This window comes from Bactrocera dorsalis, chromosome 4, assembly GCF_023373825.1.
Source record: "Bactrocera dorsalis isolate Fly_Bdor chromosome 4, ASM2337382v1, whole genome shotgun sequence".
Lineage (NCBI taxonomy): Eukaryota > Metazoa > Arthropoda > Insecta > Diptera > Tephritidae > Bactrocera > Bactrocera dorsalis.
The window spans coordinates 2,696,738-2,713,051 of NC_064306.1; the positions used below are offsets into that span (position 1 = coordinate 2,696,738).

The window sequence follows — 16,314 nt, forward strand, 5'->3', positions numbered from 1 at the left end:
ACCACCGTGTGGCCGTGAGACGCAGAGGACTGTTGTCCCAGCATTTTATGCGCTTTCGCGGTAGTAAATGAAGCAATTAATTTAAACATGGTTCATTAAAAAATTATTGAGTGTCGCGCGCATACCGAAAAGCACTGCCTGTGCGCCTTGAAATATGCTAAAAACAGTGTGCTGGCCATGGCGCCGATGTTGGTGGTTGTGTTAAGGCAAACATATTTTTACTGCCTTACCGCGCGCGGTAGAAGTTTGCACATTTGTTTAAGCATAATTTTTTTAAGCACGCCGAGTTGTTGTGTTAACCTGAAATCCATTGTATGCTTGCGTCTTACACACGCTTTCGTTATACATCGTCGCTGTGTTATTGTCGGCGGCAGTCATAAAATATATCAGCCCAACGCCTGCAAGCGCGCAAATGCTTATAAATGCGCCACAGAAGCGGCAATGTAGTCGAACAAATGAAACTGAAAACCATCTATAAAGTAATAAAACGCCGCGAACGCCGCGCGCAATTTAAAAACCTATAAATTAATAATAACAACAAAAAATCGACTGCACGGCTGAATTCGCGTGTTGCAAGTAGCCTAATATGCTGGCACTGCAGTTGCTGTCGTTGCCACTGATGTGGCAAGGTTATAGCGTCCGACCTTGTCCCAATTTTCATAGCGCGCAGCGTTTTCTGTGCAAATGTTTGTTGTTTAAACTTTATAGTCATCGCTTGTTGTTGTGTCTGTTCTGCTTATTATTGTTGTTACAGGATTTTCTAGTTTTCTTGCTTCGTCGAAGTCAGTTCAAATTGTCTTGGTAGTCACATCGCGTAGTGTTCCACTTGTTCACTTATGTTTTTCGCCAGCAGCGCAGAGTGTTTCAATTGTTCAGCTATGCAAATTTCAGCGTAATGTACACATGGTATGCTAAGCAATTTAATGTGTTCCACTTGTTCACTAATTTGGCCTCAAAGTAGCGATTTGTTTCACTTGTTCAACTATGCGAATAATAATTTGTGCAGGGTAAATTTTTGTGCTGTGGTAGCGAAAATAGCAAAATTCGAATCGTAAGGCCGAAGTCCAAACTTCGAAAAGTAAAGAGACATAATTTTTTTATTGTCTAAGACTGATTGTAGTACTCGCTTGGATGTCGCAATGGAACTTAAGGGAGCTAATACCAGAAATGATCACATTAGAGGCATAGAAAGGTACTTTTGGTGACTCATGGTTGTATTTCAGTGAGTCTTCAATAGGTTTCGGTATTGCTAAATACAATTTCAACAATTATTTATTTATCATGACACCTTTTCCCATAGATTGAACCACTTTACTCAGTCCGAAGTAGCACCTGTTGGTAAGAGTTATTCTCCGTTGGATTTCAAAGCTGACGTTGTTGTTGATGTTGACACTGGTTTCAAGACAGACGAAATTATCTACCACTTTGGAGTTATGATTGTCAACAGTGACGTGGGAACTTAGTCGCCCAAAAACTTGTCACTTTATATAAAAACCAGCTGCCGAATGTATGAGTAACAATTATTTCTCATAGATCTCGCAATTTTGAACTTTGGCCTTCACATCATAATGGTTTTGCTGCGTGTTAGCTCGGTTCTCAGCCACCCATTTCGATTTCTCTGCTTCTTCCAACCTTCTAGAAATGTATATGCATAAATTTCTCACGCGCTGACCACCAAATTGACGACAAATCGACATAAAAGCGTAACGCTCGTTAAACAGAGGCGACCACCCGACGCGCCTATGACAGTAGGCGCAACAACAACTGTCTATGTAAATAAATGAGGCAATGCATAGGCAATTAATTACAGCGTCCATCAGTCTAAGGCATTGGCAAGCGGCAGGCAATGCCTGTAAAAGCCATTAAATGCTACAACAAACGTTATTAACTGCTCAGGGCTGCATTCGTGGCATATGGAGCAAGACTTTTTATGGCATTTTATTAGCGCAGCAAAGGACTTTTAATAACTACGCAGCAGAAAATGTCTCGGTTTAGTGTTTTAACGGCACGCGTGTTGGCATTCATTAAAGCGTTAAACAGGGTTGCATTTTACTACAAGTGTATTTAAAGCTTTAATGGCTATGTGTTATTGAATGAGCTCTTTTACGCATATATTTTGCTAAATCCAACGCAATTTATGTATGTAAGCACTTATGTAATTAGGTATATAATATGTTTATATGTATATAGGTATATACTATTTTTATAACTAAAATTTATGATCTATGTAGGCATAGCATACATATTCTAAAAACTCACATTAGTGCTTTTAATGTTCACTCCCTAAAACAGCTGTCAGCCATTTGATTGGCCGTTTTAATTATGCATTTATGACATATATATTCATATGTACCGTTATGCTTATTTATGACATTTTCATGACAGCTTATAAATATTTTAATGCATAAACAGTTGTAAACAAATACATTTGGCCATTAAATGCAGGCTAATAGCTTTCGGTGAAGTCGGAGAATCCTTAAAAACAACATAAATACGCTCGGCTGTGTTGTTTTGTCATTCGGCTTTGCTTGCCGTCCTGTGTAACTGTGCATAATTTATTTTGATTTTACATTTTCAATAAATTCTGCATAATTAATCGCGCATGTTGCTGACATTAAATCAATTTATACTCATACTGCGACTGAAAATATGTTAAAGGAAGCACTTTTGAGCTTTAAGAGTTCTCCCTCCAAAATGTCTTCTTTTTTTTGTTGCTGTAGCGGCAGTAAATATTCCTGAAGTAATTTGCGGAAATGCTGTCGAGTTGACAATCTTCTTCCAATGAAAAGACAGTCCTTAGTCGCATAAAAATCCAAGTCCGTTCCTGTTACGTAGACCCGAATGTCATAGGAACGATTTCTATTTGTCGCAGGTATGACAAATGTTTATAATATTCTACTTTTTACTCTTTATTAATCTTCCAGAAGTTATGTCCCAATGTTTTGTAGGCCTGAAAATTTCATCTAGGACTCGATTTTCGGAAGATTGAGCTCCGCGTATTAGTTGGGTCGTCAGTTTAAGAGCTCATTACAAGTTCGTGAAATGAGAATGCAGCTCTTTGTCGAAACTTCGGAAATAGTTTGAGCAAAATTTGTGTCATGTTATACCACAAACGTATCAAATTTCATTTCTGGTGCTTATTTAGCTAATCTCTAGAAGAGAACCATCAAACTTTTACTTTCTTTCCAATTCTCCAGTTAATGTCAGATTGAGGCTGAAACATCTCGTTAGTCGCACTTTTGGCGAATCATGTGAAGTGGCTTGGTTTGATATTACCTTAACTAACCTGTGTTAGGTTCAAAGCGCTTCGTTGATCTTTCAGCATCAGAAGATCCATATCCAGAAGTTTTGGGATTCACATGAAACTAGCGTTCACAGCTGTCCAAGTGGGATTCTGCGTTACCTTTGGAGCGACCTCTACTCTTTGGTACTCTTTGGTAAAATTTGGGGGATGACATTCTACATCTTTTAGAGATCATAGTGTAGGATTGATTGGATACTATCTAGAAGATAAATAAGGATTACCACAAAATTTTGTTTCCAAATCCGACGGCGTTCTCAATTTCAGTATCAGGACATTGTTTATTTTTTGTTTCTTCTGTAGTATTGTGGATATCGTTGACTGATATATTCAGTAGTTCAGTTCTGACTATAAAGTATATATGTATACTTGTATAAACGATCAAAGGGACAAACAGACTATAAAGTATATATACTTGTATAAACGATCCACCGGACAAACTGAGTCGTTTTAAAAGTCCATCTGCTCGTTTGGCTTTCCTTCGGTCTGAATTTAAGCGAACTACCAGTCTTTCAATTTTTGAGATTTTAATATCTAATTTGCCATACGTCCTCTTCTCCCTAAGTAGCTGCATATTTGTCGGAGCCGCCGGAATCGGACCACTATAGGATACAGTTGCCATACAAACTCAGCGATCCAAATCAAGTTTTTGTATGAAAAACTTTTTTATTTGACGAGATATCTTCACGAGATTTGGTATGGATTATTGTCGAATCAAGCGCTGACATTTCTGTACATATTGTTCAGTTTAGACCACTATTGCATATAGCTGTCATATAAACTGATCGATCAAAAACAAGTTAAAGATCTTTTTATGCCCTTGTTTGCTATATGAAATGTGCCTGCGAGGGTATTTTCCTTTCAATGCCGCCGAAGTTGACGTTTTTTCTTGTTTTTCACATTTTTAGCGTAAAAATTCTGCAAATTAATATTAAAGCCTTCAAATCCGCGGTAATTTTTAATTTTGTTATTGCTTTTTTTATCAGATTATACTCACACATGCATTTTGTTGCTTTAAATTATGGGCTATTAAATGCAATAAAAGTAATTGTCAGTTGCAAGTTGTAGCCGCAAAAAGCCGACGGAAGTTCACGTGCGCAATAACTCAATCAAAAAGTAACAATATACAACAACAACAAAGCAATATAGTACGCACATATATTAAGGATGTGAGAACCCAGATAAATATGTGTAAAAGTGCCACTTGTTTGTGTGGGTGTGTACATTATTTATGTAAAATATAAACACTCTTTTGCTCGGCAGTACATATCTATTATTTATAACAACGAAAAACGCCGCCAACCACCCACCCACCTGCGCAATAAACGAACGCCCACTGCGGCCCAGTCACCCACTCAGCCATGCACTCATGCCGCCCCCCGTTCGGTGTGTCGTCACCTTTCCAAGTCATAACTCACTCACTCACCCACTGGCTGCCACGTCCGCCTTGTCCGCCTCGTCCGCTGCCATGCTCGCTGACATACGCCTCGCCTCACTGGCTGTTGCTGTTGTTGTAGCGGTCTCACTGGCTCACTCAGCACGCCAGCAGTTGATCGATCGATAAAATCGTTTTGAATGAAATTGCAGCCAACATACATTTGTGTAGCAGCGTATACAAAAACAAAAGCAAAAAAGGCTGGCAATCAGCAACATCATTATCATCAACATTGCCAGCACCAGCGCGAGCATACCAGCGCCATCAACATCATCGCAATCATCAACATCAACGCCGCTGACAGACAGCAATAAAACTATTGCAACAACAACACTAACGCGCTCCATATAACCGGCACATATCATCACAATCGTTTGGCCACAGCAGCACGTTGTTCGTACGCTCTTTGTTGTTCGCCGCTCGGCGTTGAATTTTTTTAGCTAAACTTCGCCGCGTATTTGCCAATAAAAACAAAAGTTGCAAGTGGCGCTCAATTGACTTGCAAGCGTAGCGCATGGCATGCAGAGAGAGTGATAGACGAGAAACCGGCGACAAGTGAGCGCCGATTGTCGTAAGTTTTCGCCAAATGTTTGCCTTCGCAAAACAATTGTTTTATGTTCTCTGGTTGAGTAGTGTATAGGTGGCGACAAGTGGGTGAGCGCAAGGTTGCTTTGGGAATTTGAGTGACATAAACAAGAGCAAGAGAGCCAGAAAGGCAGAGAAATAGTTCACATGTGTAGTTGTGGTGAATAGTTATTGTTGAATTCAGCGCATATGTTGAATTTCAAGTATCGTGTGGATATTTTAGTGTTAACTGTTCACTGATTACCGTTACATTATTTGAATTTTAGCGAATTTTAATTGAGTAATATCAGTGAATTCTTAATTTGACAAAAAATCACATTTCTCACAAACACTTAGAAAAATGTAGCCTATCCTCAGGCGCTAGACCCAGCGACTAGTCTTATTAACTGTGCACTGATTACCGTTATACTTATTAAACGAAATTGTCCGATTTTTAATTGAGAAAATATATTTTTGATAAACACTGAAAAAAGTAGCACATCCTAAGGCGTATCACAAAATTTTTAGAAAATAATGAACTCTGACCTTAAAAATGGGAAATATGACAAATTTTTTTCGAAAATGGCAAAAAATTTCATTATTATTCCATAATTTTTTTTTTTAATTTTTAAAACTTTTTTTTACTATTTCCTTTAATATATTTTTGTTAAAATATTTTAAAAACTTATAAAAATTTGTTAGAAATGTACAAAAATTTGTTAGCAATTCATAAAATTTTGTTAGTTTTTTTTATATAAATTTTTTATTGTAAATTTTTAAATTTCAAAAATTAATTTTTGATATTTTTATCCTAAATTTTTCTTAAAAATCTTATTTTTATTTTTTTTTTTAATTTTTAATATAAATTTGATATTGAATTTTTTTTAAATATTTTTCAAAAAACTAAAATTTTATAAATATTTTGGCATATTTTTAATATTTTTTTTATTTTTTATTTAATTAAAATTAAAAATTTTGTTAACTTTTTTATAAAAATTGTTTAAGATTTTTTTTAGTTTTTTTTTAAATTTTTTTTTAATTTTTTTTAAATTTTTTTTTCAAGCTGGTGTCTTCTGCTAGTTTTTGTTAATGTTTTTTGCGCTTCTTGAATTCAGGAATTTCGAGCTTGTGTGAAAAATGTGAATTTCAGCAAAGCCAAACAAGCACACACATACAGCGCACACGCGCACACATACAAACATGCATTTAAGACACGTCTGCTGATGTTCTACTCACATTCCGAACGTTTAGGAAACAATAACCTTTGACTTCCTTTTTGTACTATCATCTCGCATGCACAAAAGCAAGAACAAAAAAATGCGATTTGTATGTGTGCGTGCGCGTTCATTCACCACTTTACAAGCGCGGCAGCAGCGCTATAAACTCTTCAACTTATAAGCGGCATTTTATATACTTGCTTGAAGTATACATAATATAAATATATATTGTGTTTGTGAGTGTATATTTTTATTACATATTCATTACACCAATAACACACATTTAAGCGCTGCGCTGTAAGCGCTCTCTAACTAATTTTATTTATTATCATTCCCTCTTTAGTAGCACATTTTATATTTTATACTCGAGTATCTATAACACACGTTCGCCCATTGTTGCCTACAAATAGGCGCCCGCACACTTCCATCGCCGCTTTTCGTTTAACGCGCCGCACACTGCCCATAAGCTGCTATATACTCGCGCAGCACATAAATCACACCCAATTTTTACTTTTGTTGCGCTTTGTTTTCCTTTTTTTCGCTACCCATTCATTGCAAACGACAGGCGCATGCCGGTATTTTCGACGTTGGTGCGGACAAAGGTGTTCGCATTCCTGCTGCCAAAATTCCATTCCACAAGAGCAAATACAAAAGCGGCACGAGCAAGTACGTAGCGCCTTTGAAGTATAATAAAAAAAAAACAATGTTACTGCCACAATTTCGCTGTTACTGCTTGGTCGGCTAGCAGCATCCCGGCCGACTTACTGCCGAGAGCGACTTGGTGTAGCGCGCTTGTGGTGGTGTTCCTTCAAGCACACTCCTACTGCATCGCCTACATTGTAAATTTTTTCAACTGAACTGGGAAGTTGCGCGTAAATTTTAACACTGAAATACACCAATAAAGTGGGAAATGTGATAGCACCCGAAGTACCATGCGGCAGGCGCGTGAAAAATGTTTCGAGCTTCATGTTGATACCGAGCTAACTCTCCATTTGGGCGTATGGATTCACATCAAAATAGCTAATGACATAAAAATTGCATTTATGTTTAAGTATAGTCCATCAGGCGTCCATTGCGCTTTCTGCCAAAGCCTAAAGCACAGCGCAGGCATTCATCAAACATCTACGAACTCATATCGGTCGCTCGTACAAATGTATATTTCAAAAGAAACAGTGTCAGCCACCACATTCTCCCACTCAACCGCTCACTACCGGCCAAAGCAAGTAGGGCGCCTTAAAATATGCTAACTCGCAATGATATGTGATAATAAATATTGTAGCATATGTGCAGGCGCCTACACATATTTCCTTCTAAGGCTGATTAAATCGATAATAATTGTTACATGAGCGCGCACACACACACACACACACGAACCCGTTTTGTGGCGTTTGCTTGTGCACAAAAAAGTGGTATTTCGAAAACCTGCTGCTCAATGCGATGTGAGCGCTTACTTAACCCGCACACAATTTCCATTACGACCACATAAATGTGGGTTATAAACTGAGAGGAGCATAATGTGGTTGCTTAGATGGGTGCTTAGTGGTTTAATAAGCAATAATGTGGCAGTGAGAGGGTGCGAAAATATATATGCCTTTAAATTTATGTCCAATTTTTATATGTGTAGGTGAAGGCAACCCGGGGTGGTACTAAAAATCTCGCATTTTTTTGTTTCTTAAGATCTTCTCTGACATATATTTGACCAAATTTACTTACACAATGGGTTTGGTCGCTAGACAGTTGCTGAGAGAACAGGATATCATACAAATTTACTGGCCTCTGGAGCTTCGGAACTCGGTTTGAGCTTAATTTACTATGCATTGAGTGAACTAATCTCAGTATTTTTAATTACTTCTTCCTTATTGGCGTAGACACCGCATACGCGGGTATAGCCGAGTTTACAACGACAGGCTGTTTTCTGTTTTTCATTGGGGGTGCTTTTTTACGTGGCGGGTTCGAAAGCAGACAACTCTGGGGAGGATATTTTAGTACGCCTTCAAAATTATGGTTTTTGGATACTTGGACTAAGACCGGAAGTCGTGAGCTTCTGAGCCACGTGTAAAAGAATCGTTTCTAGCCACTCCAAAGTGAACGGCGCTCAGAGAAGTTTCCAAAAACAGATTCCAGTTTGAGGCTTAAGAAACATTCCCGCACAACAAGGAGGCAAAGATCTCAAATCCGTAAAATTTTTGATTCCTCTAACTGGTAGTTGTCTACTCTTATTCTTCAAGTGATAGCAGGTGATATACTCGTTTTCAGAGGTAACGATCTTCCATTGGTTTCAGAGCGAAGCTTGAAGTTTCGAAGTTTAAACTAAGCGCCTAAAAATCTCTATCGCATCAAAAACCCCCTCCAGAGGAAGTCAGTGACACCACGCAACATGTCGTTCAAGCAAGCTAAATCCAGAGACCCAAGTCTCCAAGGATAACTATAGCGCCTGGCTAGACGTTGGTAAAGTTCTTCTCCATAAACTGTTAGTATTATATATCTAGAGATGCATAGTACTGGTCTATGGTATACTCTTTTGCGTACGCACTTTTATACAGCAAAAGCTGATTAAAGAAACCTTACAATTACATTTCCAAAACTTTGCCTTAAAGCTTTAATCGCTTTAATACATACTTAAGTAATTGCGTAATATTCGGGAATCTCCAAGCGCATTGCTGACATGTAAATGAGATGTTGTAATCGATCACGAATGTACCTCCAAGGCATAGGATTCCCTAAATCATAAAGAAAAAAGCAAGAATAAATTTAAAAGAAAAGTACTGCAAACCCCAGAAATCTGTAGGGTGGAATGGAGGAACTTATGAAGATGGACATGCATCTACCTTTCTTTCTCAAACTCACAAAATAAAGGAATTGAGTGAAAAGTCAAATAATTAAGATGAAAACTAGCTGGCGTTTATCATAAACCCCGCTGAGCCTCAAAGCGTAAAGGAGAAGAGCTGGTGAGAAACGCAGAAGCGCTTGGACAAAAGCCTAACGGTTACGAGCAGAGTTTACGAAATACAGTTATTAAAGAGATGAATGAAGCCTAACACAGTTAGGCGAATAAATTGGAAGGTGAGCTCAAGTCGACGGTTCAGTAAAGTGGGCAGAGAAACCAAAGTACGCAAAGTAAGCAGAGAAGGCTTACAGTGTCAGTACCAGAGAACTGAAAACAGTTGTTACGCTGCTTGGAGATATACCATAAGTAGTAGCAAACTGTGACTACAATTAGAAGGGTTTACTGTTAATGCTCAGGCAAGATGGGCAGAAAAAGCAGCGCTGTTGAAAACTTACAAAAAATGTAAAGGAATCTAGGGGCTGTTCAAAGGTCCCAGGCAGCCAAATCTTAACGGCAGAGGCTGCCGAAAAGAGTGCATTTGCAGCTACGAAGTTAAAATCTCACTGTAACGGTACTAAGAGCAAGTAGAAAGCTGTAAGATGGCTGTAAAAAGGGCAGCAGCGCTCACAGCGAACAGAAAACCATTCTGTTCCTTAGGCACTAACAAAAAATGCAAATCGAATGTGTAAAAAGTACTTACCGCCTTTGAGAACGAAACGCTGTGAGGAAACAAAACAAACAAGAAAACGGAAATGAAAACAAAAATAAATAAAAAGATGAATGAAAAATATTACTTTGTGCGCGCGCTTACAGCAACGTAACGCGGCAGAACAGCGCATGAGAAATAACTGAATGCTGTGCTCGCATAGCGAGAGAGCGCGTAAGAGCGCCAGATTTTAAAATTTACAAAAATATATATATTTTTCCGATTCTGCTGCGGCGCGGGCGTGTGAGGCAAAGTGGAGCCGAGAACCCCACAACAGCAGCGTCACTGTAGTGTAGTAGCAAGAGCATGCTAAACGCTTGCTGTTATTGTTGTTGTTAGCTGTTGGCTAAATGCGAGCAATTGTTGTTTTGTTGAGTCGAAGAATTTTTTCACTACGTTTGCGAGGTACGCGCTGGTGGGAAAGGGGGAGAGGCGGCGCTTTTACACGTTTGCATGTGTGTGCGTGTAAGTAGTTGTTTTTGCTAAAGCAGCTGTGGCAATATGCGTTGACATATTTGTATAAAAATATATACATATATGTATGTATATTTACATACTTCGCCTGCTGCTGGTACTTTTTAGCATTTTGTTTGCTTTTTTTCGATTTTTGGTTTTGTTTTTGTTTGTCGTTTGTTTTTTGTTTTTGCTTTTATACTGTTAACTTAACTAAAAGCAAGCAGCCTTCTCCTCGACGAAAGGCGAAAATCCATACAAACTTATTAGTGACCCTACACACCTATCTAAATACACACACACACACACAAACGCTCGCGTACTTATAGAATAAGTTTCGTGGCGCTCACACTGTGTGCTGGTCGCTCGCGCTCTACTCGCTGCCAATTTTAGTGCGCATTTAGCAGTCAAGGCGAAATGTTATGGAAAAATCGAAACAATTGAAACGCCAATAGGCGACAAATCCGCGACGCGTTTAGCAGCAACTAAAGTGTAAATGTGTAAATAAAATACAAAAAAATAAAAACAAATTTCGTTAACAACAACAAAAGTTTGCTACAACAAAGCAAAAAATAGTGTTATTGTGTTTTAAAAGTACAACAACAAGCAAGTGTGTCTTATTTGGTGCTTGTTTTGGAAAAATTCTACTACGACGTTTGGGGCTGCTTGACAGACAAAACGTCAGTGGCTGCTAACTGTAAGTGTTGTGCAAAAACAAAAGTGTGAAATAATAATTTCGATATAGCAGAGCCTACAAATGGTAAAAGTGTAATAAGAACAAGCAGCAGTATTCCAATCAGCGCTGCAATACTTATTTGGTAATATATTGTTGTGATTTTTTGTGAAATTACTGCTATGTGCATATGTGCATACATACAAACGCGCGACTACATATGTACCTATGTATATTCATGTGTAAATTTTTTTTATATATTTACTTATACATATGTATATAAATATACTTACATACATAATATTATAGTATTTGTCGCAACAGCCGGCGATTTGTTGACGTGGAAAATTGTGAAATCACAAAAGTATTATATTGTTGTTGTAATACAATATAAAAAAGTATATACTTGCATATACATATGTACATATGTACATATAATAATATCTAACTCATATATTAATAATAATAAAAGCATTTCGAGTATTAGAGTAATACTTAGCAAGATAAAATAAATGTCAACAATTATAAAGCCATTAATATTCCGCTATGAAGATAAGCAATAAATAATATGCGAGAAAAATAGCTGAATTTGCATATATTCATTAAAAAAGTTGACTGCTTTCAAATGAAAAAGGTAATCACTGCGCAGATTGCGACTTTTAACCAAATATAATGTAAAAAATTTAAAAAAATTACTTAAATTTTAAAATATATATGCAATTAAAGAAATATTAGAAAGTAATAACATTAAAAATAAAATTAATAAAAGCAATTAACAAAAATTAAATAATAAATATCCTTAAAACATATAAAAAAATATATAAAATATTTCAAAAAATGTAAAAAAATATATAAAAATTATAAAAACTATATAAAAATTAAAAAAGTATATAATTTACTACAAAAAAAATAAAAAAAATATTAAAAGAAATAAAGTTCTACAAAAAAATTAACAAAACTTACATAATTAAAGTATGAAAAAATTTTAAAATTATCCTTAAAATATTTAAAACATGTAAAAAAATATATAAAAGTTATAAAAAATTATGAAAAACTACAAAAAATATTAAAAAAAAATAGAATTATACAAAATAAATTGAAAATCAATAAGAAAAAATTAAAAAATCTGAAAAAATATTAAAAACATATGAAAAACTTGAAAAGAGTATAAAAAAGTTATAAAAAAATATATAGCAAGTCTTATGAAAACAAAAAATCTCCTAAAAAATAAAAAAAATATGTACGAAAGTGTCATCTTACTACTGTGGATCGCTCAACCGAGAGTTTTTTTAGTCGACCATAATTCAAATATAAGGTCAGTTGTATATACAGCATCTAGCAATAGGGATGACATGATTTTGACAGCTCATGACGGCCATGTTTGTTTACGGATTTGTAACAAATTTTGCCAGTGTGTTCAGTAAGCGTGGAAGATTCACACATTCGAATTCATCGAGAAATCATCTTCTCAAATGAGACCCATTTTTAGCATAACGGTTTCGTCGACAAACAAAATTGTCGCTATTGACGTGAGCCAGAATCTGGAAACACAGTGGAGTCCCCAAAAATTAACCCTTTGGTGCGGATTGGTACATGCCGGCTTCACCAAGACTTTCTTTCAAAATGTTGTAGAAAATGCCATTATCATCAAAAGCGAGCTATGCCACGATGTGGGCTCATTAGCAAGAGTCCAGATTTGAATACTCTAGGAAGCCGGTAGAACCTTCTGGCGTATTATTTTCATAGAGGCTCACTTAACGGCACGCTTACAGGCAACTTTTATAGTAATACAGTAACCTTTCTTTACTTGAAAACAGCGTCCGCTGAAAATTCTTCTCAAATTCTGCTCTGCTTTCTCTAGGGATATCAATGCCTCAGCATGATGAATATCCTCTCCGCTTGATCTTCAAAGATATACTTTTCTCAAGCGGAAAAAATTCAAAGTTTTCTAAAGTAGTAGGTTTCTAGTAGATGCCGTTAATCCTGGCTAAATATACATATACTAATACCCTTAAGTTGGTCTTCGGCTCAGGCTACAAGCTAAGTAAATGAGATTCTGCTTCCAAATGCATTTTCAAAAAAAGGTATCAGACAACACCAGGTCATGATCCATACCGGCACATTATCCTAAAGCATTCTATTAGCTCCTTGCGAAAGACCTCTAGAGCTTATCAACAACACTTTTCCACGTATACCATGTAAGAAATACGATCAATATCAAGCACACTATAATATGCAATAACAACAAGAATCATATGACGACCAGTCGTTATCGACTGCGCCCATTTCACACAGGAATACCGTTAGCGACTAACATTCCAGAGAATACAAAGGAGCTCGACTTGTGTGTGTACAGGATTGCCTTATGTCGCCATACATAACTATTTGCTAAGTAACAAGGCACTCCAACTACACGAACTGAGTGTGCAAGCAGCTGTGCGCTGGTTCGAATTTCGTAGGACCAAGTTTGAGTTGGCAGCATCGCAAGTTGGTTTTTTTTTCTATTTTGTTTATTTTCCTTGACAAATTTTCGTTTGCTTTCCACGTTTTTCTTGCGCTGCGCCTGCATAGCTGCTACTCGTCCTCGTCCTGCACGTGCGCCGCACCACGACGACGACGTAAGCTCTCTAACTATGTAAGCTGTAAGCAACAATGTCTGTCTAAATGTGCGCTGAGTCAGTGCCCCAAACATCCTTCGGCGTTTACGCTTTCAACGCCATTCGTTGTGGGTCGTAGTCGCACGTCGCACGTCGCCGCCGCCTGCCATCCTCCATAGTTTCTTAACTTTTCGGCATTTATACTTTGAAGCGGCGCAGCAGACGGTTGCCACGAAACCAGTCAAGCCATGCAACAGTCGCTGCGCGCAGAAGTAACGCTGAAAGCGAGTACGAACCTTTGCCGTAGACAACGCAGTCAGCGTCGTCAGCGCCGTCGTCGGGCATTCCCTATTTACCAGCCAAGTGGCTGCGCTTTAACTTTGTGCCAGTTACAACGCCAACAATGTTGATTCCAGCGAAATTCTCTAGAAGCTTCCCACAGCAAGCTGATATTTGTTTGCTTTTTGTTGCGCCACCGAAAAGGGATAAAATAATATTAATGCGAAAAAATAAAAATAAAAAACTGTTAACAGAAATTAGATGACAGCAACTGCAAAGCGGAAGTCCTGTATGATAATCAGGCTGCGAAAGAGCGCCTAACATTACAGTCAGGGCGAGCGCGTCTCCGCGAGAGCGTGGAATGCAAAGAATGTGCTGAAGAAAACTGTTAACAACTAGCCGAGCAGGAGTCAGAGTTCAACTCGCCAAGTGACGACGTCATCGGTGTTGGCGTTTTTCGTCACTTGCTGCAATATGCTAGCGGCAACGGCCAAGTAGCAACGCTGTGCAGTCACTCATGTAATGACAGGCGTTGCAAGCGCAAGCAAAGTCTATAAAAACGTCAACAAGAAATCCATCAAAATATAATAAGCACTTTTTGTGGCATGAAATATTGTTGCCGCAAGAACTGACACAGCTGCGTCACATGATACTCGTCTTGCATATAAGGCAGCACGCCGCCACTTTGCCAATACGCCAATATGCCAAATTTGGTAGCATGTCCGTTTGTGTGTCATGCTCATATTTGGTGGCAAGTGAGTGGCAGTCGAGTGTCAATGTGTTGCAGCAGCACGTGCACGTTGCAGACCGACAGCATGCTGCCACAGCGCCGCTACAATGTGGAAACGAAACATGCGCCGCAGAGCGCACCGAAATAAAATGGAACTGCGCTCCGAATTTGCTACACGCATGTGGCAAATTGTAGCCGGCTTTTTGCTGGAGCAAAACAAATTGGGAAAATAAAAATGTCGTTGGTAAAAGAAGTGAGCTGCAAGACTCTTGCACAAAAAATACGCATTAAGCACTGGTAACGTTTACATATACAGTTTTGTGTCTCAAAATAGCTTTGAAATTCTCCACGGGTTTATAAAATAAAATAATTTAGCACTACCTGGGGACTTCCGCGTTTTGAAACACATTTAATTTTTTAGTAACGTTCACATTTATTTCACTCTTCAACGCTTGACGTCAGGCGGCAACATGCGGATCTGCTGCGAAAATTTTTGTTTGCTTATGAACCCGTTTCGCGCACATAAGCTTACATGTGTCGTCGCCTTAAGACCAGGCTTCCGCTCTAAATCACACACAGACCCATTTACTACCTCCCCGCCTTGTGTCGCACAATCTCACTCTAATTTCGTTCAAAATCCTAGTAAAATTTCTCGAACTATCCTTTGTTATGTGTCAAGTGCCACATTCACTCGCTTAGTTGCCCGCCCACATACATTTATTAAGGGCTGCCCTGCCATACACATTCCGAAGGCTGCAAGCCACCGTTTGACAAGCACATCGACTAACTGCTGTCACACAGCTGCCTCATGTAAGCTCAATGCGGCACCGTCTGTGGCTGTGTCAGTAGTTTTTTGCCACATGCTGTGGCAGGCGAGTCAATGCACCGTCGACGAGTGTCCCGATTGACGCGTTTACGAACACAAACGCCGTTACATACCGGGCATGCTGAGTGTTAAAGTAAGGCAGTGAGATCATTGCTGCTTTGCAACGAAGATGGCTTGCGAGCCTTTCCACACACAGTCGCGCGACACCGATTTGCATTGCCAGCCATGGCTGGGGTTATGCGAATATCCTTTAAATGTTCAATGACTTGCTGCAATTGATATGCAATTTGGTCGATGGGCGAGTGTGTGTGTGGCAGGATAAGTGATTTGGTAGCAGAAAAGGAGAAAAACTTTAGGAATGCGATGGAAAAAATGAGCTCAATTGTGAGAAGGCTGGGAAAAGTTCTGAGCTCTGCCGCAGCGGCGCTGCAATTAAATAGTAGATCGTGCAATGGCGGAAATATTATAAATGCAGCTCTTTAAAGTGGCACCCATCCAACGCTATATATGCTTTATAGATAAATTATTGGAACTCCATACTTTTGAAAGACGTAAAACGTCAAGATGAACTTTTAAAACAGAAAAATCTGTGTTTTTCGAAGCCGAAGCTCCCGTGAGCTGGACCAAAGTCTCTAAATGACAATCTCCAAAAAACGCATTGCCTTCCAAGGAGGATTTTCTTCTTGACCTGGCACTATTAATAGTA

General features: G+C 38.3%; 1 protein-coding gene and 1 long non-coding RNA gene across 2 annotated transcripts in view; both read left to right on the forward strand.

Annotated features, from left to right (window-relative positions):
- LOC105226124 (titin) overlaps nucleotides 1-16,314 on the forward strand; it is a 180,234-nt gene that overhangs the window by 23,095 nt on the left and 140,825 nt on the right. The gene's annotated exons all lie outside the window — the stretch shown is intronic.
- Nucleotides 9,847-16,314, forward strand: part of LOC125778191 (uncharacterized) — a 55,782-nt gene continuing 49,314 nt past the window's right edge. Inside the window, exon 1 of the long non-coding RNA XR_007422562.1 lies at nucleotides 9,847-11,321. This is a non-coding gene — a long non-coding RNA (uncharacterized LOC125778191). The remainder of the gene's footprint in view (nucleotides 11,322-16,314) is intronic.